We start from the raw sequence: 23,777 nt of genomic DNA on the forward strand, positions 1-23,777 counted from the left end.
ATCACCTCATGTAGAATTTGAGAATGGAAAACACTGAAGTAGAGGGCCAACATGTTTCATCAAAATATGTAGATTTTTGCCAATAGGAGAAAAAGAATAATCATACATATGAGCCAGAGCAAACATTGCTTTGTCACAGAAAATAAAGTTCCTCACCATTTCCAAGAAGAAAGAACTGAAGGTTAAAACAGAACTCCACCACAAGTGTTTTTAATCTGTCGTATGTAATTTTTTAATTACATTTTATTTAATATGTATTGTGGGGTTAGTGTAGATGGGCCACAGAGCATGTGTAGAGATCAATTTGCAGGAATTAGTTCTTTCTTTCTACTATGTGAGTCCCTGGGATTGAAGACCGTCCATCAGTCATGATGGGCAAGCACCTTTACCCGCTGGACCATATTATTTATACATATCCTGTTCTGCATCAATTCTGTCTAATTTATCTCAGTAACAAAATTACATGAAGTTTCTGTATCAGGATATGAGTTTTATTGTTTTCACATCATTTGGCAATTTTCATCCATCCCTGTGTTTCAGAATCTGCTCCACATCTGACGGATGGTGGGCAGAAGAGAAAGAAGAAAGGGTGTGGGTATGAGAAAAGGCAAGGGTGTGGTCCGTGAGCCAAATGAAGAATCTGAAGGAAGTCAAGATCGATAGCAGCAACACTGTGAAGGCAAACAGAAATGATAGGTAGTTAGTTACTGCACAGCTCTTTCCATGAGACACCATTTTTCTTCTGTCAATTCGCTTGTTCAAACGTAGCGTAGTCCATTAACTCAGTACTATAGAAACTATAGGCTCAGTGCAGAGTACAGTCACCAGAGTATGCGTTATCTGTGCTTTGTTGACCCTGGAGAGCTATGTTAATATTTAGTCTTGGAACAAGTTTCCAGGTGTCAGCCCCCAGAAGCCCTTCACTACTCTGAAGAAATCGCCAGGCCATCTAAGAAAACAAAAGTTCGGCAAAAAGTACTAAGTGTCCTCAAGTGGCGTGGGTCTGAATTTTATAGTCAGTCACAGCACTAGTCTTTAATAGAGTGTCTGGTTTCAGATTTCAGTTTCCCAGGATGGGGACAGCTGCTGAGGCTGAAGTCATCAAGTGGCTCCCAGGTGAGGTGACAGAAGAGCAGAGGCAATGATGCCCCATGACATAAAACTGATATCCTGACCTTCCTAGTTGGATTCTGTGACCTTAAGTCCACTAGATTAGAAAACAGAAGTTAATAATTTCAGGCTCCGCTCCATTCTGTGTCACTTTGAACAAGACATCTGACCTTTCCGCTGCTCACTTTTTCTCCTCTCTAAAAATGATAATGATATTTGCCACCTGTCTCTCGACACTGTGTGGTTCCGGATCTTTTCCTTCCTATTATTCTGCACTCAGGTCATGTATATGTGACCGAAGAGGTAGTACGGTTCCCAGAGATTAGCTTCACAGGCAAGCTAATGTGTGTGTGTGTGTGTGTGTGTGTGTGTGTGTGTGTGTGTGTGTGTGTGTGTGTGTGTGTGTGTGTAGCGGGAGGGGTCATAGTTTCCTGTAAAGCTATCCTTATCTGCAGAGTTTATGCTCCTAGAGCTGACTCCTGATGACTTAGTGCTGAGCACAACAGCATAAATTGCCATTTGCAGAGACAGAGGTGATCATTGACGGCCACATGCTGCATCCTGCTTCTATTCCAGTTCCTTACATTAAACTGATTACTCTAAAGAAAGCATATGTCTTGAAAGTGATTGAAAAAGAAAGCTCTTTCCTTCCTGTGGTTCAGTTTAGTGCCTTCATTTTAGTCAGCTTGAGATGCAATAGCAAAATAATACAGACAAGAGAAGTATATTATTTCACATACTTGGAGATGAAAACCCAAGGTCAAGGTTCTGGCCAATTCTTCTTCTGGTGATGCTTCACTTTCTGACTTATAGGTAACTGACTTTTCATTATGCCCTCACAGCCAGGCCTTGGTCATCCCCTCACCCCATCCCTACCCCCACTCTCACAGAGAGAGGAGAGAGGGAGATCATCTGACTAATGACTCTTATTATAGATACTAATCTTTTTAGAGCTTTATCGGGAGATAGAGGGAGAAAGGGAGAGAGAGAGAGAGAGAGAGAGAGAGAGAGAGAGAGAGAGAGAGAGGAAGAATGATACTAATCTTTTAAAAAATAGAAATCCACAATGAAACAAATAACTGATCACACACATAAATGAAAAGTTTCAAAAGCTATAATTTGCCTTGAATTGGAAGAATGTGTGCTGTTAGCAGATCCATTCTGCTCAAATAAATGTATGTAATGTCTTAAAACCCAAAGTCATTTTATAAGAAAATAGGAGATGAAATAAAAAATTAGGCTTACCATATAATACAATCCACTTCTGGGTGTATATTTGAAGGAAATAATTCAGTGTGTTGAAGACATAGCTACATTTCCATACAATTCATAATAGTCATGAGTAGTAAACAACCTGTGCCAACAGTTAGATAAATAGATGAAGAAAACATGATAGACATGTACAAAATAATAGTACCCAGATTTTAATAAACAAAGTCTGCCATTCATGACAACATGGATAGACCTGCAGGACATTGTGCTAGGTGAAATAAGTCAGGAATGTTTTATCTTCGCTTATATATGGAAACTAAAAGTGTCAAAGATAAAACTAGAGAATGAAGAAAGTATTAATCAGAGACTAAAGAAGGAGAGAGAATGAAGATATGAGAAATATTAACCAAAGGGAACAAAATTTTAGTTAGGCAAGGAGGAATAAGCTTTAATGATTTATTACAGAGAAGAGGAACTATAATAAATAATGATGTATTTCAGAACAAGATTTTAAATATTTTTTTTACCATAAAGGAATGATTAGTATGAGATGCTATATGTAAATACATATCAAAGCATTATACTGTACATCATAAATATATTGTATTAAGCTGGGTACTTGGCTCAGTAGATAAAGCATGTAGGACTCAAACTTGAGGACCTGAGTTTGGATACTTAGTATCCATATAAAAGCCATATATATATATAAAGTAGGCATAGATATATAGATATACGGAGATAGATAGATGATAGATTGATTGACAGACAGATGATATATGATAGATAAATAGATAGATAGATAGATGATAGGCAAAGAGATAGGTAGATGAGATAGAGAGATAGCGATCTTAAGATCCAGTCTAGTCTGAGATTCTGCAATAGTATATGAACACACTATAGTCTGTTACTGACCATAAGCCTCAAATTCCAACTTTTAGCTCTAAGAGCTTGGGTCAACTCTTGCCTCAGCTGTCTTGCCAGCATCAGAACAGTACATAGATCTTAGTCTCTGTAGCCCCAGCCCAGCCATCTTTTCCCTAAGTCATGTGCAGTCCCAGAATTCATTTCTTGTAATCCCCGGTTTTGAACAGAGACTCCTATTTGGAAATGTGTGTGTGTGTGTGTGTGTGTGTGTGTGTGTGTGTGTGTGTGTGTGTGTGTGTGTGTGTTAAATTTTACTTGAAGGCTAGACCCTCAGCAAATTTAAAGTAAACCTGGGACGCTCATCCGGTGGTTTTCATTAAACATCTGACATTTATCTGACAGAGGTGAGTTTATTCTACCACAATTCTTCATTGCAGCCATGGGAAAATAGCAGCACTTACCCTGTGAAGGTAAATATTATGGCAAGATAAATATTAACTTTAAAGGAGCCACTCTAGCTAGTTAAAAATCACAAATGTCATCAGCTGTGTAAGGTTACACTTTCGTAGCATCTCTGGATGACAGAGTTTTGTGAACTAAATCTGTTTTTTCTCAGAGATCTAATATCTGAGGAAAGGTGTTAGGTACTGTGCTCAGTACAAAGAAATGTCTTCGTAGCTGCAGATGGTATGTGGCAAAGGGCTTCTTCTAGAGCCCCACCCTCTCTCTACATGGCTCTGCTTCTCTTCTCACTAGGCTTAGGCCTTCTCTGTTTCTGATCATTAAATTGGAGGCACACAAAAATTCTTCCAGACTTGATTCCTGGTTTAGTAATGTTAGAACAAGCTAGAAATTTCCAGGGTTTTAGTCAGAATATGATTTGGAAATGCCTGCAAATTGCATATCTGCTATTTGCTCCTCCTTGGAACTGGGGGAACAGACTAGAATGAATAATTAATCTGCCCTTCCTCACTCACCGGGCTCTGGAGGAAAGGAGAGAGGGAGGTCATGTTGTATTATACTGTGTTCACTAGAACAGCCTATTAACAATTTGGAGAAGACTTTGCAAGCTGTTGTCTCACTCAGTGTCTTTTAATTTTGCTATCCTTCCTCAAAAACATAGTTTTTTCATCTTCAAGTTAAACACCTCTACAGGTACCCATAGAATAGAAGCCTTAAAAGTTTCCCCTTGTGAATATTTGCAGCAATAATCCAAATACAAAAGCAACCCTCTAATGGTAAACATCCCATGTGGCTGCTGCTTGTTTTCCCCACTCTTAGAAATTCCCTCCCAGCACAAGGAAGGGCCAGCCTAAATAGAAGAAACAAGGTGTTAGCTACATGAATATGCAGAAATTTGCTAATAATGCATGAGCTTGTTAATGAACATAAATGTTTTCAAAATGTGTATGTGTGTTTGGGTGCACACGCCTGAGTGTGTATGTTCATCTGGGACTGCTTAGGGAGGAAATGGTTCATAGGAAACACTTCCAATGGAATGAGAAAATTAAATAACCTGTAATGTCCTGACAGCTCTGGGTGCTCACTGCTTACAGGTTAAACAAATCAAAATGATCAGCCAAGGAAAAATTCTTGTATATAAATTGCAGCTCATATTACTGAATGAAGATACACAATTTATTTAATTTATATTATTGTGTGCCCTCCCCAAAAGAACATTAGAGGTATTGCTTCTAGCCTGGTAATAATATCATAGGTTAAAAATAATTTCCAGGGGCTAGAGAAAGGGTTCAAAAGTAAAGAGTACCTGCTGCACCTGCAGAAGACCCAAGTTCAGTTCTCAGCACACACACTGGGTGGCACATAACCATCTATTACTCAAGATCCAGGAGTCAAATGCCCTCTTCTGGCCTCAGAGACAACTGCGCGTGCGCGCGCGCGCGCGCGCGCACACACACACACACACACACACACACAAATAAAAGTAAGATTTTTGTAAAAAATCACTTTCAATCACAGAACCAAAATGCAGATGGAGACAGGAACTTTTTCATTTAGTAGCTACCAGAGTATAGCTTTTTATCCTCTTTTAACAGGTTTTATTCTTCTGTTTAGAATGGAAAGATCTCTGCAATCAATTTTTATAACTAGACCATTGATAGAAAAGGATAATAGTGATGACACTTAATAACACTCTTGGAAAATAATGGTAATTGATTATAAATTAGTGAGCTGATAAACAATGAAGTGCTTTCTTTGCAATTATATTCTGGATCCAAAGAAAATTCAAACAGAGAAGTTTCTAGAAAAGTTGGGATAATGATTAATTCTTGGAATTGGTACATAGATTTCCAAAGAGACTACATAGTTCTTAAAGGTAAGACTCATTTGTGGGGAAAATTGCTGTCTACTTAGAAGGAAGAAGGCCATCCCTGTAGAGTTTTGCCTTATGTAAGTAGAATAAACACAAACAAAAGCAACGATGCTTTCATGGAATGCTAAAGGAAATGTGTTCATAGGACAGCCTTGTGGCAGTCATGCTGTAAAACCTACTGTTTATGTAGAGTGTTGCAAAGAAATACAACTATGAAGAGGAAAAAAAAATAGTAATGTGCTCATCCCAGCGGCCAGGCTGCAAGAAAATGTGAACAGTATGAGACATGAGTTTCCTGAGATAAATGAGGTTCACTTGTGCTACAAACTGCAAATCGGGTCTGCTGTAGGGTAGTTTCAGGTTTGGAATTTAAGGTTCCCCAAGAGTTCTGTTTCAAAGAAGGAGCCACCTATAATGGAACGTGGTTGAAAGTCATACATCAAATAATATATCTTCAGGTGCTTGATTGGGCTTTAAATCACTTTTTTTTTTAAAGAGAAACCTAAGATGACAGATTTTAATTAAAACACCACAAGAAGTACTTAAATAGTGCTAGTAATAAAAATAGAACAGGTGAAAACAGGCAAACAGAACCACTGACTTCAGAGTCTCACAGATGTATGCAAAGACTTTGAGTACTAGGAATTTTACTCTGTAAAGAAACTTATCCAGTTTAGTATTGTGAAACATTCAGAATTTTTACATTAATGGTAAGGCTTTTGTTCTGATAATAAATAAACTACACCTAAAGTAGCAAAAGATGATAAAAAGAAATCTATGGCTTTGAACAATCAAATGTTAGTACAAACCATAGATTGACCTACTGACTATTAACTTGGTATGTCTGAGCTGAGGAAGCAAGTATGTGCTTGCTAATCAACTAAATTTCAGGCACCTAGAGGCTAACCCAGAACACTGACAAAGTATCCTTTGAGAATGACCTCAGTTCCCCATTTAATTTGGTGCATCAGCCCATCTGAATAATTTCCCAAACCATCATCTTTTCATTTCCAACAGTTTTTCATCTGCTACATCAACATAGTTTTACCTACCTGCTTCTGGCCTATGAAAGTTAAATGCTGAGGCTTATTGGTCTTTCTGTTAAAATTTAAGAATTACCAGCAAGTCACATTTATTTGGAATATTCTAAGGAATCTTGGCTAGGGGAAAATAAATTGAAAAGAAAAGGCTATATAAGTGTTTCTTTTTAAATCATCTCTTCTTCCAAAGAAATTTGACTTCCTTTCTGAAGTCTTCCCAGTAGGAACCATAGGAAAATGACAGGGAGCTTCTGGTTGGTTTTTCTTGCTGCTAAAACATATGTTGTTATGTCATGTCCTAAACAGAAAACTGAAGCATCCCTTTCAAATCCTCAGCACCACTGACACTTCCAACAAGTGCTCTCGTATTGGCTTTGGTCTTATCTGTTCCTAACAGACAGCCTCATGCCTTGGAAATTTGACCTGAAATAAAAATTCAGCCCCAAGTATCTGCTGTCAATTGTGCAGAAAATAGGAGATGACAGCAAAGTCACTTCTGCATGCTGAATTAGATCTCTCTCCAACATCTTCTAATGTCATTATTAGCACTCAAATACACTGTGTCAAAATGTGTCTGTGTAGGGAGATGGACCGGGCAACACTGAGCTTCCCTCTTAGTCAATTTGACAAGCTATTTTTAAAACACACGTCTGCATAGGGAATTATTTAGGAAAGTCTCCTAACCCGTCACAGAGATTTATAGATGAAGATATTCAAAAGGAACATGAACCGTCAACAGGAAGTCACCTTTTACAGTCCAGTTTCAATTAGCTACTTCCAAATTTGGACAAGGCAACTTTAGGTTTTGGTCTTACAGCATCCATAACCTAAAGAAAGAAACTCAGCTGGAAATTTCTGTGACTTTCAGGGGCTCTAAAAGCATAATTCTTTTGATTCAGGATATTTCAAAATTGTTCCATCAAAGATGAATTTCCCATCTTCTGTGTGAATATGATCTACATGTATGAAATTGGGTATAAGCAATGAAATGAATCTGTAATTAACCACTTACTTTTTCATGCCCCATCCCCAAGTACCCACTCTAAAGACACTGATATGTGCAGTAAATCTAATGATTAAAAGATGGAAATGTCAGTCAACAGAATTAAATATAACCTGAAAGAGAACGTTTTTCATAGATCTCACAAGTTTAAGAAACAGAATAGTGTCTTTCAAGAGAGAATTGATTCCTTGTCACCCAGGATACCTAGTTCTTTCAAGTTTTCAATACTGGATTGAAAATTATCAGTACTTATATTAATTCAATTTGAATGTTTCATCCTCAGGCCCTTCAGACTATTTCAGTTTAAGAAAAATACATGTCCTTTGAAAAAATTCTAGAGGAAATATTCTGAAACTTTAGTAAAACATCACATGACCCAGAAACCTGCATTTGGTATCTATGAAAAGGATATAAACTCAGTATATCAATGTGACATCTGCACCCTTTCCAGCTCCCATTCATTGTAGAAATAAACCTTCATGCCCTTCAACCAATGAATGGTAAAAGAAAATATAGTGCGTCTTCAGGGAATCTCGTCAAAAAGAAGGAACTCCTGAGGCTGGGAAGATGATTTCTTTGGTCAACTGTTCACTATACAAGCATGAATGTGAATCCCCAGCACCCATATGAAAGTTGGGCATGGTGATACACAGGTCTGCAACCCCAGTGCTTTGGGAGTAGAGATGGATGGACAGATCCTGGAGCTCACTGGCCAGCCAGGCCAGCCAGTGAGTCTCAGCTTCAATGAGAAGTCCTGTCTCGAAATATAAGTTGGAGAAAGAGAAAGGAAAATACCCAACACTGTCCTCTGGCCTCTATATATACACACATACACATGTATGTACATATGTCCATACACAAATACATACAGATACAACACACACACACACACACACACACACACACACACACACACACACACACACATACATATACACACACATGCATGTGGTTTTCAGTAAACATTCCTCTATATTTGTTTCATTGAACAAAATGACCTTCGTAAAATATTACAGCATAAACAACCAAAACATCCTTTTGGAGCCTCAGGTTATTTGAATATTACCTCTTGACATTCAAAAACTCCTTGAAGCTGGTCTCAGCCTAGAAGTTTCTTTAAATTTATTATCAATTTATAGAAATTGGAAGTGAAGAGTGTATTTTTTAAATAAATTTACCCATTCCTTTATTGAACATTATAAAATTAGCACCCATCCCTGACAAATGTCACTCCTGAGACACTGTTACTTCTAGAGACCTAGAAACCAGTTGTTCCCTTTACTTCTACTGAGAAGTATTGCATTGGATATTGGGACCAAAGTAACACGAAGATCAAAGTCTTTCATATCATAAGCATTTTTAAAGTCATCTGCTTTCAGTTTTCAGGGAAATACAAAGGGAAGGGACAGTCCCTGATTGGCCATGAATTTGTTATGAAGGAGACTGGACCATGCCCTCCAATGGATTCAGTGCATGTGCCTGCTCTACAACCTACTTTGAGTCAGGTGAATGTCTTCATGGGTGATGACACACCCTGGACCCAGAACCTGGAGTTCGAAGTCCGTATTTCAGATATGTTGAGATAACTGAATCTTTGCCACCAGTCAGCCCCCATTCACCTACATAAACATGAAGAGGTTTAACAGAGGGCAGTGACCCAATGCAAAGCATGGACTTTCACGCCTGTGGTCCAGTGATATCATGAAGTAACTCCCTTTGCTCATCTAGTCTCACGTCCTCTTTCATGTCTTAGCTTAAGTACTCTTTGAAGGTTTGTTCCCTCTACCATGTTAAATTATTTCTTTGAAACTCACATGTTTCTTTTCTATTGCTAAATAGTATATAGTACTCATGTCTTGTTTTTTATTTTTAAAATGTAGACATATAATTATATATAACATCTGATTATAAATATAAGGCTTATAGGGTTTTTTTTTCCTTCACAAAGTGACCTGATGGAACATTCCAGAGTCATGGACATAGTCTATATCTATGGATGGTCTATCTATTAGGGGAACACTAGCCACAGTGACCAATGAACACTAGAAATGTAGATTATATGACTAGCAGAATTTTTTATTATATTTGGTCTTAATTAATCTCAATTTAAGCATCTTCATTTAGTAGCAGCCATCACATTGGTTCCCAGAACATAATGTGTACCCTAAATTCAAGCACATGATGTGTATGGTTTCATAAATATTATAAGGCAGATATAGTAAATAGAGTTTGAATAAATGAACAAATAAAATACAGAGTAACTAACTACCTTATATATTTATGGCAGGTTTTGTTTGTTCAGGTTTTTTGTTAATGGGTTTTTGTTTTGTTTCATGGTTTTGTTTTATTTCTTTTTATTGTTTTTTTTTATTTCTTATCTTTCACAATATTGAGGCTGGATCTCAGACATGTCATCCAAAAGTAGGTATTTGTAACATTTCATACTAGGATCTTGGCCTTTTTGCTGTTGTTATAAATAGAGATCTATTAAGGTCAAGTCAGTTTGACTCCATCCTTGCCCTTATCAAAAGACAGTCCTTAGTGGCCCCCTCTTATTTTTATATGCTTAATACTTCTGCCATAATAAATGGCATGTGTGTGTCAATCAATTATCTTTTACCCATGTCTAGTATAAATGGTTGAACATTCAGAGTTACCTAGTTGATATGCAGAGAAATGAGCATATATGAAAAAGGGAGCCTCCCATATGTTTGGGTAACTCTCTTTAGTAGTTGAAGAAATCTTGATTGTCCCCTTAAGTACACAAACGTACACACACACACACACACACACACACACACACACACACACACACACGACAGAGAGAGAGAGAGAGAGATCTTGGAACTCAACCCAAGTCATTGACAAACACTGCTATTATACTTCCACTCCACCCCAAGAAAATTTATCCTTAAAGTGTCCAGTATTCTATAAACTATTTTATTATTTTATAACTAATGTAATACCACCTCATTCCATTGCAACAAAAATTAATGTTGAAATGATGAATAGAAGATTTTACTTTTTTTTATTTTTATTTTGCAATACAATTCAGTTCTACATATCAGCCACAGATTCCCTTGTTCCGACCCCCCTCACCTTCCCCCCAGCCCATCCCCCATTCCCACCTCCTCCAGGTCAAAGCCTCCCCCGCGGACTGAGATCAACCTGCTAGACTCAGTCCAGGTAGGTCCAGTCCCCTCCTCCCAGGCCGAGCCAAGCGATCCTGCATAGGCCCCAGGTTTCAAACAGCCAACTCATGCAATGAGCACAGGACCCAGTCCCACTGCCTGGATGCCTCCCAAACAGATCAAGCCAATCAACTATCTCACCCATTCAGAGGGCCTGATCCAGTTGGTGACCCCTCAGCTATTGGTTCATAGTTCATGTGTTTCCATTTGTTTGGCTATTTGTCCCTGTGCTTTATCCAACCTTGGTCTCAACAATTCTCGCTCATATAAACCCTCCTCATTCTCGCTAATTGGACTCCCAGAGATCAACCTGGGGCCCTGAACCTGCTAGAAGAGAAAGTAGGAAGTAGTCTTGAATGCATTGGCATAGGAGATCACTTCCTAAATATAACACCAGTAGCACAGACACTGAGAGAAACAATCAATCAATGGGACCTCTTGAAACTGAGAAGCTTTTGTAGAGCAAAGGATACAGTCAACAAGGCAAAGCGACAGCCTACAGAATGGGAAAAGATCTTCACCAATCCCACATCTGACAGAGGACTGATATCCAGAATATATAAGGAACTCAAGAAATTAGACATCAAAATGCCCAACAGTCCAATTAAGAAATGGGCTATAGAACTAAACAGAGAATTCTCAACAGAGGAAACTCAAATGGCTGAAAGACATTTAAGGAATTGCTCAACATCCCTAATCATCAGGGAAATGCAAATCAAAACAACTCTGAGATACCACCTTATGCCTGTCAGAATGGCTAAGATCAAAAACACTGAAGACACCTTATGCTGGAGAGGATGTGGAGCTAGGAGAACTCTCCTCCACTTCTGGTGGGAATGCAAGCTTGTACAACCACTTTGGAAATCAATATGGCACTTTCTTAGAAAATTGGGAATCCATCTCCCCCAAGATCCAGATTTTACTTTTAATGACTTATTCTAAGTCTCTTGTAATCATTGTTGACCCTTATACAGGGGCAGGGAATTATTTCTGACTCTGGAAAAATAGTTGATTAAATAATGGTAAAGGTAAAGAAAAAACAAAAACATTGTTCTAACTTTACTGTCACAATTCTACTGCTCCAATTCCTAAGCCTTTATGTCAAATTACTGAGTAAAAAACAAAGATTAGGAATAAAGTCTCTCTTGCTGTTGCTGGTCCCTCTCTTACACTGAGCCACATAGGCTACACCGGGATGTGACTAAACACTGAGACAGACATTGCATTTCATTGTTTAATAAGATGCAAAGAAACCAGTGAGAACTGGGCAGTGTTTATCCTCACAATTTCACATCTCCTCATGGAACATGAGCATCCATCCACAAGCTACTCTACCCAAGGAGGTCGTTTACTGTTCCTGCTGTGGACAAGCTTATAGGCTTGGGTCACTAGTGGGAAAGGAATGAACAGGAAGATGAATTCAAGGGAAGACTTTACAAATGTGAACTTGGAAAAGAATCAAGTTATCTGTTGTGGAATATTAGTTTAAGATGTGTTACATTCGTTTATGCCTTGGAACACTTGTTTAATGATGAAAAGATGTGTTGTATTCTTTTTTATTACATTTTATTTAACTCTGAAAAGCCTGCCTTTACTATGTTATTGTGTGTGCCTCAAACACCCGATTGATCTAATAAAAAGCTGAATGACCAATAGCAAGGCAGGAGAAAGGATAGGTGGGGCTGCCAGACAGAGAGAAAAAATAGGAGGAGAATTCTAGAAGAGGGGTGAGTGAGAAAAAAAGGAGAGGAGGACACCAGGGGCCAGCAACCCCGTCACACAACTAGCCACAAAGTAAGAAGGAAAGAGGGATATATAAAATAAAGAAAGGTTAAAAAGTCCAGAGACAAAATGTAGTTAAAGAGAAATGAGATAATTTAAGTTAGAAAAGCTGGCTAGAAACAAAGCAAGGTAAGGCTGGACTTTCCTAAGTAAGAATAAGTCTCCAAGTATTTTTAGGAGTGGAGTGGTGGACTTCCAAAAGGAAAAAAAAAAAACACTACATTTTTGGCATTCCAACTTGAGGCCTATATTTCCATATGGGACCTCAAAAAGCTGGGGAAAAAAGGAAAAGAAAAAAGATACAGCTCTTTTAAGAAACTCTGTCATATAGCAGAGCACATAAACAGTCTTTTTCATGCTAAACAGAAACAAAAAAAAACTAAGTGAAAAATGCCTGCCACAGTGCAGGGCACTGGTATTCCAGAGATGGAGGAGGGGGTTGAATGCAGTTTCTTGTCAAACAAACCTCCGAATAGGCCACAAGGTTTAGTCCTGGCTCTCATGACCCAAGAAGTGGGCACCCAAGAAGCTGGTAGAGTCAGCCACCAAAGTCATGACAGAGGTTCTAACCATGCCAATTAGCAGTTTAAAGGCTCATGAAGTCAGAAAAGGATAGAGATACATAATGAAGACAGATCCAGATTGGGAGAAAAAAAAAAACTAAACAGGTTGCAGTGTCTTTAACAATATGCAAAGGCTTAAGAAAGAAAAAAGAAAGGATATAGACCATCATAGAAAGAAAGAAAGAGTTTAAAAGTAATACAATCTTTAAAGAGAGAAGTAATGAAAAGAAAAAGCCATGTAATGATGGAAAATACACAGGGAGTCAGAATCTTATATGGTATTGTGTTGATTTAGAATTTTATAAAGGCTGATGAGCAAATAATAGTTGCTGACAGATGTGGGATTTTAAAATGGATTGCTAAATTGAACCAACCTAGATACTTTGGGGCTATCTTAACTTTAAGAAAGAAGTTAAAAAATATGTTATGTTAGTGAATAGGTTATGCCTTTGTTTCCACAGGAAATAAGAGGCTGTAGATTCCTTCTGGATTAATATGGATCAGGTTTGATTGTGGGAGACTTCCTGAAACTTGACAGGTGATATATAGATATATATATATAATATAAATAAAGGTTACAGCTGGTCTTCCCAGGACTTGTCCATTATCTCAATTTTCTCAGAGACTTCTAAAGATGCCTTTACCAACATACAACATGAAGCAGAAGATGATGCCCATATTCTCAAGAGACAGGGTGGTTGGTTGTTGGTTGTTTCATGGGTTATAAATATTTGTTATCATTTAGGGGAATATAGGAATATAGACTAAAAAGAAAACTATTAATCTCAGATATTTTGCATTAGCATGGATTATGGTATATTGATAAAAATTTAAAGATATTTTTGTTATACTGTATATATGTTTCTATTCTTGTTTGGGGTATTGTGCTTATGCTCATTTAAAAATATAATGTATAATTAAGAAATGAGGTTAGTAGTTAATCTATAATAATCAAACTTGTAGTCACAGGTATGTTTTCAAGGTTAAACAGGTATATTTTAGAGAGATAGATGATTTTCAAATACTTCAAAAATATACAGAATATGGCATTTAAGGTTTTTCATTTCAATGAGATTCATCTGCTCCTGGCAGCACCAATTTACTTCATAAAAGGACAACAGGAATAAAAAAAAATTAAAAAGAAAAAAAACTCCAAATGGAATTTGCTTTAAATTTGGCAAGACTAGCCATTTGGGCAAGAAATTGCTCTTGCCTTGACTGCTGACAGTATACTGTACAGACCGGACAAGTGGGACATAGGAAAAAGACTGTTGAACTTTGCCAAGACAAGGCAGGACAATCCTTCAAGATTCCTGCTTCACCAAAGAATCTGCCAGATATTATGCAGGACACAGAGGAAAGCGATTGATGAACTTTGCCAATACAAGAGAGGATAGTCCTTCAAATTTCCTGATTCACTGAAAAGTCTGCCAGATATTTTGGGCTTGTAGGCCGAGAACGGATGCGCCAACATTGCAGTGGAACTTTGGGTGACTGTACAGGCAGCCAGATGTCTCTGTTTTAGGTAATATTACAATCTCCTGTGATCTTTGATGGAGTGAAAGACTAAATAGTTAGAGTTATAATTTTCCTTAGTTATGATAGAAAGTAAATAAAAACTTGAGACTCACTACAATAAGATAGATAATGGAGTACTTTCTCTGAATTTGCTAAATACAGGTGGACTCAATATTATAAATGTAATTCTTACTTGATAACTGTTTTTGTTGTATACAGTTTTACTATATTAAAGTTAAAACATTTAATTTTTATTTAGACAAAAGGGGTAACATTGTGGAATGTGCTATATTCATTTATGCTATGGAATATTTGTTTAATGATGCAAAGATGTGTTGCATTCTTTTATATTGCATTTGTTTAACTCTATAAAGCTATGTTATTTTGCCTGCCTAAAACAACTGATTGGTCTAATAAAGAGCTGAATGGCCAACAGCTAGGCAGGAAAAAGGAAAGGCAGAGTTGCCAGGCGGAGAATAAATAGGAGGAGAAATCTAGAAGAGGAAGGAGAGAGAAAAAGAGAAGGAGAAGACTCCAGAGGCCAGTCACCTACCACACCACCAGCCATGATGTAAGAAGGAAAGAGGGATACACAGAATAAAGAAAGGTAAAAAGACCAGAGGCAAAATGTAGTTAAAGAGAAATGGGATAATTTAAGTTAGAAAAGCTAGCAAGAAATAAGCCAAGCTAAGGCCAGACAATCATAAGTAAGAATAAGTCTTCGTATAGTTATTTGGGAGCCGGGTGGCAGGCCCCCAGAGAGAAAAAAAATCAACTACAGTTGTCACTTACCAGCTTTCTGGAAAAATGATATTCTTAGTTAAACAAACCAGGAGCATCCCAACCACTTGGCAATGGACCACAGCTATGGGTCTCTATGTAACTTGAGTGCCCACAAGCCATCATGGCAGGCAGACAGGGCACACAAGAGCTAAATGAAGGCAGAGTGGGAAACAGAGGCTGCCTATAAATAGTGTCATTTTCTCTGTGCACCTTGCTTTGAAAATCTGAGATGTACTTGGCTAGACAGAAAAAGGAAAAAAATGTCTTTGAAATATGTACATATCCATCAGGCATCTCTGAAGCTCTCTAACATCAAGCCTTCTCTGGGCATCTCTAAATAAATTACCTATTTTATACCTGGCCTCATGTGAACAGTACTTCAGACCCACTGAAAAGCCAAACCAAATCAATGCCTTCACTCCCAGCAAAAACACAGTGATGGAAAAACATCTCAGGTGGAAGAACAAGAGGACCTGACTCTTATATCAAATGTGGTTTAATTAACATTTCCCTTACTCACACATGCAAATGCACAACAGCTTCCTTAGTCTTTTATAAATTGTCTTTGAAGACTTAATTTCCTTTTTCTTTGATATAAATATCAAACTGACTCACCCTAAAAATAAAGCAAGCTATGTTGATATTAGAAAAAAACATACTTTATGTAGCTGCAAGGTTTCCTGGTCCCTCCCAGCTTCTGCAGCACCGTGGTACCAAATAAACACACATAGGCTTATATTATTTTTGAACTATGGCCATGGCAGGCTTCTTGATAGCTAGTTCTTATATCTTAAATTAACCCATTTCTATAAATCTATACTTTGCCACATGGCTTGTGGCTTACAGGTACTTTCCATCTTGCTTCTCCTGGTGGCAACCAGCAGTGTCCCCTCTGACCTCTGTTCTCCTTCCTCTCTCTCTAGTTAGAATGTCCCTCCTAACCTTATTCTGCCTCACCATTGGCCAAACAGCTTTATTTATCAACCAATCAGAGCAACACATATTCACAGCATGTAGAACAAGATCACCCACCATTTCCCCTTTTCTTAGGTACCAGAAAAGGGACCAAGCCATATGACTAAACATAGATAAGAATTGTGGGTTAATTTAAATGTAAGAGCTAGTCAGTAATAAACCTGAGCTAATGGCCATACAGTTTGTAATTAACATAAGCCTCTGTGTTTATTTGGGGTCTGAGTGGTTGCAGACCAGGTGGGACACAGGAAAACATCCAACTACAAATGGCACCAATGTGGTAGTAAGAATTTCCACCTAAAACCTGAGAAAGCTTTTAAAAAGGGTTCTAAAATGGAGCCAACGACAGCTTTCTACTTCATGTCTCATGTGGGTTGAGATATAGAGACTCCAAGGTACAGAGACATCGTGGCATGTGGACTTGAGCTGCAATATGGCAGGTTCGTGGAATACGGGCTTGAGTGCAGCATGGCGGATTCCTGCGACTGCACACAGTGGCATATGCGAGCCACACAGTGTACTGCATGGTGGATTTAGCTTTTGCTAGTACAAAAAAAAAAAGAAGAGGTTTTTTGACTACATGCTGCTGAATGGAAGCGTAGACCCACTGATTCCTAGAGTCAGCAATGAGCATGGTTCCCCCAGAACTGGCAGTAAACATAGTTCTGCCATATTGGGAAGCTGAAGTGGGCGGAGTCAGCAGCCAAGGTTTCTGCTTCAGTACTAGCCACTGCAGTTTAAAACAATAGATTCACAATACAGATTCAGATGAAATAAACCCTAAACAGTTTACAATGTGTGTAAAAATGTACATAGGCTTGGAAGACAGAGGAAAATGAATATAGACAGTTATATAAAGAAATAGTTTTAAAAAATAGTCTTTTAAAGAGACAGTAAAAGTAATATAAAAAATAAGCCATGTAAAGATGGATATCACACAGAGAGTCTGGTTATATTGTCTTTGGGATTTTTAACTGCAGAGAGACATTTGATTGTAAAAACTGCTGTGTTAAATCACTATGTATATTTTAAAGGTATCTTGACTTTAAAATTTGGATCTAAGGATATGTTGCTTTGGAAAGAAAGCTCTGTTTTTGTTTCCACAGGAAGCAAGAGGCTATGGATTTGTTCCAGGTTAAGATGGATCAGATTTGATCAAGCCAGACCACCTGAAGCTTAACAGATGGTACCTATCAACAGAGATTATAGCTGGTCTTCCCAGGACTTGACCATTATCTTGAATTTTCTCAGGATCCCCATAAGACTACCAGAGCCCCCTATCAGTAGGAAGTGGCCAAGAACACTACACCCACATTCCCAAAAAATGGATTATGGATGTTTGTCTTTGTTTAGATTGTTGGTTGCAAAATGTTATTGGTCATAGTCAACCTCTTTCTAAAAAAAGAAAGGAGGATATGATACAGAAATGTAGGATATAGATATGATAGGATGAAAGGATAGATTATTGAATCTGTTTTTAAAGAACAACACCTTGTTTAAAATGTTTTACATTGCTATGGATTTTAGTTTATTGATACAAATTTAAAGTTAATTTTGTTATACTGTATGTATATTTCTACTCTTGTTTAAGGTATTGTATTTGTGCAGCTCATTGAAATTGTAATGGATAATCAAGAAATACAGGTTACTAATTAGTCATCTATGATAATCAAACTTGTAGTCATGTTACTTAGGTTTTATAACTATGTAGAGATATATTTCAGATGGATAGGTAATCTTCAAATACTTCAAACACCTACAGAATATGGCATTTAACATGTTTTAAAAACTTAGACTTTCTGGTGACACGTTTGCTCCCAGCAGCACTGATTTATTTCAAGGAGGAAGATGGGCATTGAAGACACTCCATATGGAGTTTATCTTCTTGGAAGAACTGGCCATTTGGGAAAGAAACTGTTATGTTCTGGACTGCTTGACAAAATGTTATGTCAACTGAATATGCAGGACACATGGGAAGGTGACCACTGAACTTTGCAAGGTGAGATGGTCCTTCAGGTTCCTGCTTTGCAAAGGAGAATGCCAGACATTCTGCAGAACACAGGAAGAAGCAATTGAGAAACTCTAGGCCTATAGACTGAAGATGGATACCCCAACATTACAGAGGAACTTTGGATAACTGTCCAGGCAGCCAGCTGTCTCTGTCACTCTAGATATTTGGAAGTTGCTTACAATGCTCTTCCTGTTTACTTAGGTAAAACTATATCCTTCTGAGGTCTTTGATGTAGTTGAAGACGAGATAGTTATAATTTTCCTTGGTTATGATGAAAGATAAATTAGGCATGAAACTTTAGACATAAATATCTATCCTCACAAATATAGGATAGATAAAATGTTTTCTTTAATTTTGCCAGATACAAATAGACTAGATATTGTAACTGTAATTCTTGCTTGATAACTATTCTATTATATGTAAATTTACTGTGTTAACGTTAAAACCTTCCTTTTTGATTAGACAGAAAAGGGGAAGTGCTGTGGGATGGTCTGTATGTCAAGTGTGCTGCTGATTGGTCAATAAATAAATCACTGATTGGCCAGTGGCCAGGCAGGAAGTATAGGCGGGACAAGGAGGAGAATAAAGCTGGGAAGTGGAAGGCTGAGTCAGAGAGACACTGCCAGCCGCCACAATGAGAAACAGCATGTGAAGATGCCGGTAAGCCACAAGCCACGTGGCAAGGTATAGATTTATAGAAATGGATTAATTTAAGCTGTAAGAACAGTTAGCAAGAAGCCTACCACGGCCATATATATGTAACCAATATAAGTCTCTGTGTACTTGGTTGGGTCTGAGTGACTGTGAGACTGGCAGGTGAGAGAGATTTGTCCTGACTGTGGGCCAGGCAGGGAAACTCTAGCTACAGGGAAGAGCTGTGGAATGTCATTCTGTATGCTGTGAATGTGTGTTGCTCTGAGTGGTTGATAAATAAAAGGCCAGTAGCCAGGCAGGAAGTATAGGCAGGATAAGCAGACAAGGAGAATTCTGGGAAGAAGAGGCTGAGTCAGGAGTCACCAGCCAGACACAGAGGAAGCAAGATGACAAGACAGAACTGAGAAAAGGTACCAAGCCACATGGCTAAACATAGATAAGAATTATGGGTTAATTTAAATGTAAGAGCTAGTCATTAATAAGCCTGAGTTAATGACCATACAGTTCATAATTAATATAAGTCTCTGTGTGTTTATTGGGGTCTGAGTGGCTGCAGACCAGGCGGGACACAGGAAAACTTCCTACTACAACTTTAGTTATATGATGCTCTACCTGGAGACAGTAGAAGCAGGCCAGAGAGACTTAAAATCATAACTACCTACTACTTTGAGCATTCAGGATTATTCTGAATCCTGAACCAGCTGACAGGCACTGTGATCCATGGAGGAATCAACAGGCTCATCTGAGTCTTACTTACTTTATCTGTGACAATAGGAAAAGATATCTAGTTGGCCTGTTAAAAGGATAACATGAAGTGATGTTAATAAATCTCTTTGTGGTCCAGCAAGATGGTTCAGTGGATAGAGGGCCTTCCACCAAGTCTAAATACCTGAGTTTGATCCCCAGGAATCAGATGAAGGAAGAAGAGAAAAGACACCTGCAAAGTATCCTCCAAACTTGACACATGAAACGTGGCATGTACACACTCATTCACACACACAAGCACACAAAATAAATAAAATGTGATTTAAAAAATGTATATAAACTTCTTTGGGTTGATGATGAGGTAGCTCAGTGGGTAAAAAAACACTTGTACCAGCATTGAACCTGAATTCAAATCCCCAGCGTCTACACAAAAAGCTGAGCATGACTATATGCTTGTAACCTCAGAGATATGGGGAGTAGAAATAAGAGGATTTCTGGGGCTTGCTGCCTGTCAGCCTAACTCTAGGTTCATCAAGAGCCCTGTCTCCAAGGAATAAAAAGGAGAGTGATAGAAGGAGACATTCTACCTACTCCTCTTGATTCTGATCCTTCAAAGGAACATATCCACACACATGCACATGCAAGATATATACAACATTTATTCATACATACATAAAACAATAATGAAATAGCACTTATACTAAAATTGATAGCATGTAAGAAATACTCAAAAATAGTAACCTTAAAAATAAATCTGTTCCTAGTTCCATCCATTTGCCTGCAAATTTCATGATATTGTTTTTTACTGCTGAGTAGTACTCCATTGTGTATATGTGCCACATTTTCCTTGTCCATTCTTTGGTTAAGAGGCATCTAGGTTGTTTCCAGGTTCTGGGTATTACAAATAATGCTGCTGTGAACACATTTGAGCATGTGTCCTTGTGGTATGATTGAGTATTCCTTGGGCATATGCCCAAGAGTGGTACAGTGGGGGGTGGGAAGAGGGAGGAGGGGGGATCTGTGGTTGATATGCAAAATGAATAGAAAATTTCTTAATAATAAAAATTTTTTAAAGAAAAATAAATAAATAAATCTGGTCATACCTTATTTATATTTAGCTAAATAAGAAAGCCAAATCTTAATTTCACTTAATTTCAAGAATTTCTTTAGTTTTTAATTTTACCAATACCAATATATGTGAGAATCCCACTTTCTTAGGAGCACAACAAATGGTGTAAAGATTTGTCATGATGAACTTGTCTGTAAACCTGAAGCACCCATATGTGTCAGAACAAAACACATTTCCCTTGTGAAGTAAACTTCAATGGAAATACTTTCTGTGTCTCATTTGTTTGTTTGGGTTTATCCAGAGTTCTATCTACAGTAGCGGGTGTGAGTCTGCTGCAAAAGAAGTCGAAATGAAGCATTACAAAAAATCTTAATGGGAAGCCCAAGTGTCAACAACACTATGGGATCTATATCTCAAAAACAAATTAACACGGCACACTGCCAGGACATACAGACAGAGATCAATGAAAAGATGTTCTCGCAAATAGAATATTGAAAGGCAAGCAATTCTACACTGGATCCCTCAGCACCTTTCCAGTGTAAAGCATGTTTCAGTCCAGCAAAGGCTGTGGGTCTTCCTCCCTTCGTTCCATCCATCTTTCCTTTCTTCCTCTCTTCCTTTCTTCCCTTTCTTCCTTCACCCCTTGTCTCAGTCCCCTTCCTTCTCTCCCCTCTCTGCCTTCTCCCTTTTCTTTCTGTCCCTTAACATGGGACATCTATCAGGTATCACAAGAATGTTCCAAAACCTCACCGATGGATGCCACAATGGGAAAGGAATTGCCTATAGCATATCCATCCCGATAATAGAGTAAAACATTCTCTCTGATACAGTGTGTGTGTGTGTGTGTGTGTGTGTGTGTGTGTGTGTGTGCATGTGTGTATTTGTGTGTGTGTGCATGTCTACATGAGTGTGCACGGATGCACTAGAGTCTCAAGCTGTATGGGGGAGGAAATTTTTGAAGACTTAAGTGCTATAGTATTTGTAATATATATATATATGGATATATATATATATATATATACAAAGATATATATCTATAGCATAGATATGGAGATAGATATACAGGCAGAGAGATGATTGGGTTCTGGTAGTTACTACTATTCCAACTGCATAGACATGTCACGTGTTACAGATCCAGGGTACACTGGTGGAGCTTAGGGACATGAAAGGGTGGAAGATCATGCTTCATGTACTGTTTATTTTTCTTTAAATCCTCATTATGCTACAAAAGGGATTAATTTCTGTCTCAGATCTGTTCATTATATGCATTCATATCCTTTTCCTGTCATTTGAAGAAATATTATGTAATTTAGAAATTTCAAGGGGATACTATTTTTTTCCAGCATAACACATCTCTGCACCCCACTCACACTTTGTTGCTGAAGGAAGGGCTCCCTCACAGCAATTCCTAGATATCTGCAGATGCAGCCACTGAGCACAAGGAAATCTGGAAACCTAGAAGAGTCTCAGGGAATGAATAGGTGTAGTGGCAGGGGCAATTATTCTGACAGTGAAAGACATATCTCTGGCCTGGCTTATTGGTATGTTTTAGTAGTTTGAAAAAAGCATCGGTGTTCTTGTGAAATGATTTTTTAAACCACATCCAATTAGCTAGAAATGGGAGGGGAAAGAAAAAACTCCATTGGATAAATTGATAAGTCACACTTTTCTAAAAATCCAAATTGCCTTTTGATTGGTTTCCTGGTAATTGCTTCTGGATAATCAGCAGCTTTCAGCACATTTTTTTTTCTCTTGTCAAACACAAAACAAAACTACAGAATGAAAGCAACCATTACAAGCAGTTTCAGGTTTTTTTTTTCAAAGCCAGTTATAATTAAAGGGTTTGCGGTTGCCATTATTTCGCTTGGGTTATTACCAACATGATCAATTTTGCAGGTCTTCACAGATGCCCCCACCCTCTTCATCAGAATAAATAATCACATGTGGTACTTACAAGTGACATGTCCTCAGGGAGAAGAAAAGTTCATGAATCAAATGAAACTGAGTCTACATTGTACCCAGCATGAACACTGTCCCTGTTCTCATCAAAAATTTCCTTGAACACATCTGTCCTTGGGGCATTGTCCTATTTTTTTTATCCACTCTATAATCAGCCAACATCAAAATTTGCCTTAATTACAGAAGATAATTATAGAAATCATTTTTCTGGTTCCACACAACCTTCACGTTTTCTAACCTATGAGCTTTCTCATTTTAAAAAATCCCTTGGCATTGCTTTAGTCATTGAATGTAGCATGCTGGAGCTAATCTCTCACCATAGAAAGATGAGTCATCTTCTGTACCTTATCAAGGCATGCACTCGGATGCATTGCTGCCATCCTAGAGGAGATCTATAAATGTTAAATATTAGTTTTGTTTTTCCAAGGAATGCAATAAGCATGAGCGAGGAAGAGACGAATTAGCTAATGGTTGAAACCCCTGGCAGGATGTCAGACATGAAGGGATGGTGTCCCCAACTCCTGAGTTAAGTTCTACACTTTACGATGATGATGAGTTTGAAGTGATAATGGCGGATGAGAAAAGGATTTGTGATTACCAGGATAAAGTGCTAATCTGCACCTCAGAACCTGCTGCATCCACCCCTAACATTTACTCTAAAATGCTTTCAGCTTTTAAGTCCTTCCTCCAAAATTAGTAGGGGGTTAAAGTAGAACCCATTGGGAGGTTACATTTATTTAATATTCAGCCCTTTCTTGGATGAAATATTGCAGTCTATCCTCATAGGTATTTGTCAAACCATTAGAGTAATGGTTCATAGCTATTAAATGAAATTGCAGCTCTGTTTGTAAGTTCCATTTACACAGGATAAGCAAAGTGCCTTCATTTAGATTTAAAATACCTGAAATCTTAGAGCAGCACATGAAGATTATGTAGACTGTTAACTAATTCATGACCATGATGTGAATGGATCACACACAAACCTGCATCAATTGTCTGTGCT

General features: G+C 38.0%; 1 protein-coding gene across 23 annotated transcripts in view; it reads right to left on the reverse strand.

The window, feature by feature from the left end:
* The window catches only part of LOC128105112 (uncharacterized), a 211,601-nt gene that overhangs the window by 11,824 nt on the left and 176,000 nt on the right, over positions 1 to 23,777 (reverse strand). For 18 of the 23 annotated variants that reach the window (XR_008216237.1, XR_008216236.1, XR_008216234.1 and 15 more), the window contains 2 exons: positions 2,356 to 2,464; positions 478 to 671 (listed from right to left, as the gene is read on the reverse strand). The exons of 2 other annotated variants lie outside the window; for them this stretch is intronic. The gene's annotated coding sequence lies outside the window, so the exon portion shown is untranslated. Of the gene's footprint in view, positions 1 to 477; positions 672 to 2,355; positions 2,465 to 23,777 lie in introns of those variants that run through there. 3 more of the 23 variants (XR_008216245.1, XR_008216257.1, XR_008216250.1) reach the window with 1 other exon arrangement.

The sequence above is a fragment of the Peromyscus californicus genome, unplaced genomic scaffold (genome assembly GCF_007827085.1).
Source record: "Peromyscus californicus insignis strain IS unplaced genomic scaffold, ASM782708v3 Scaffold_9__1_contigs__length_137607984, whole genome shotgun sequence".
In the NCBI taxonomy this organism is placed as follows: Eukaryota; Metazoa; Chordata; class Mammalia; order Rodentia; family Cricetidae; genus Peromyscus; species Peromyscus californicus.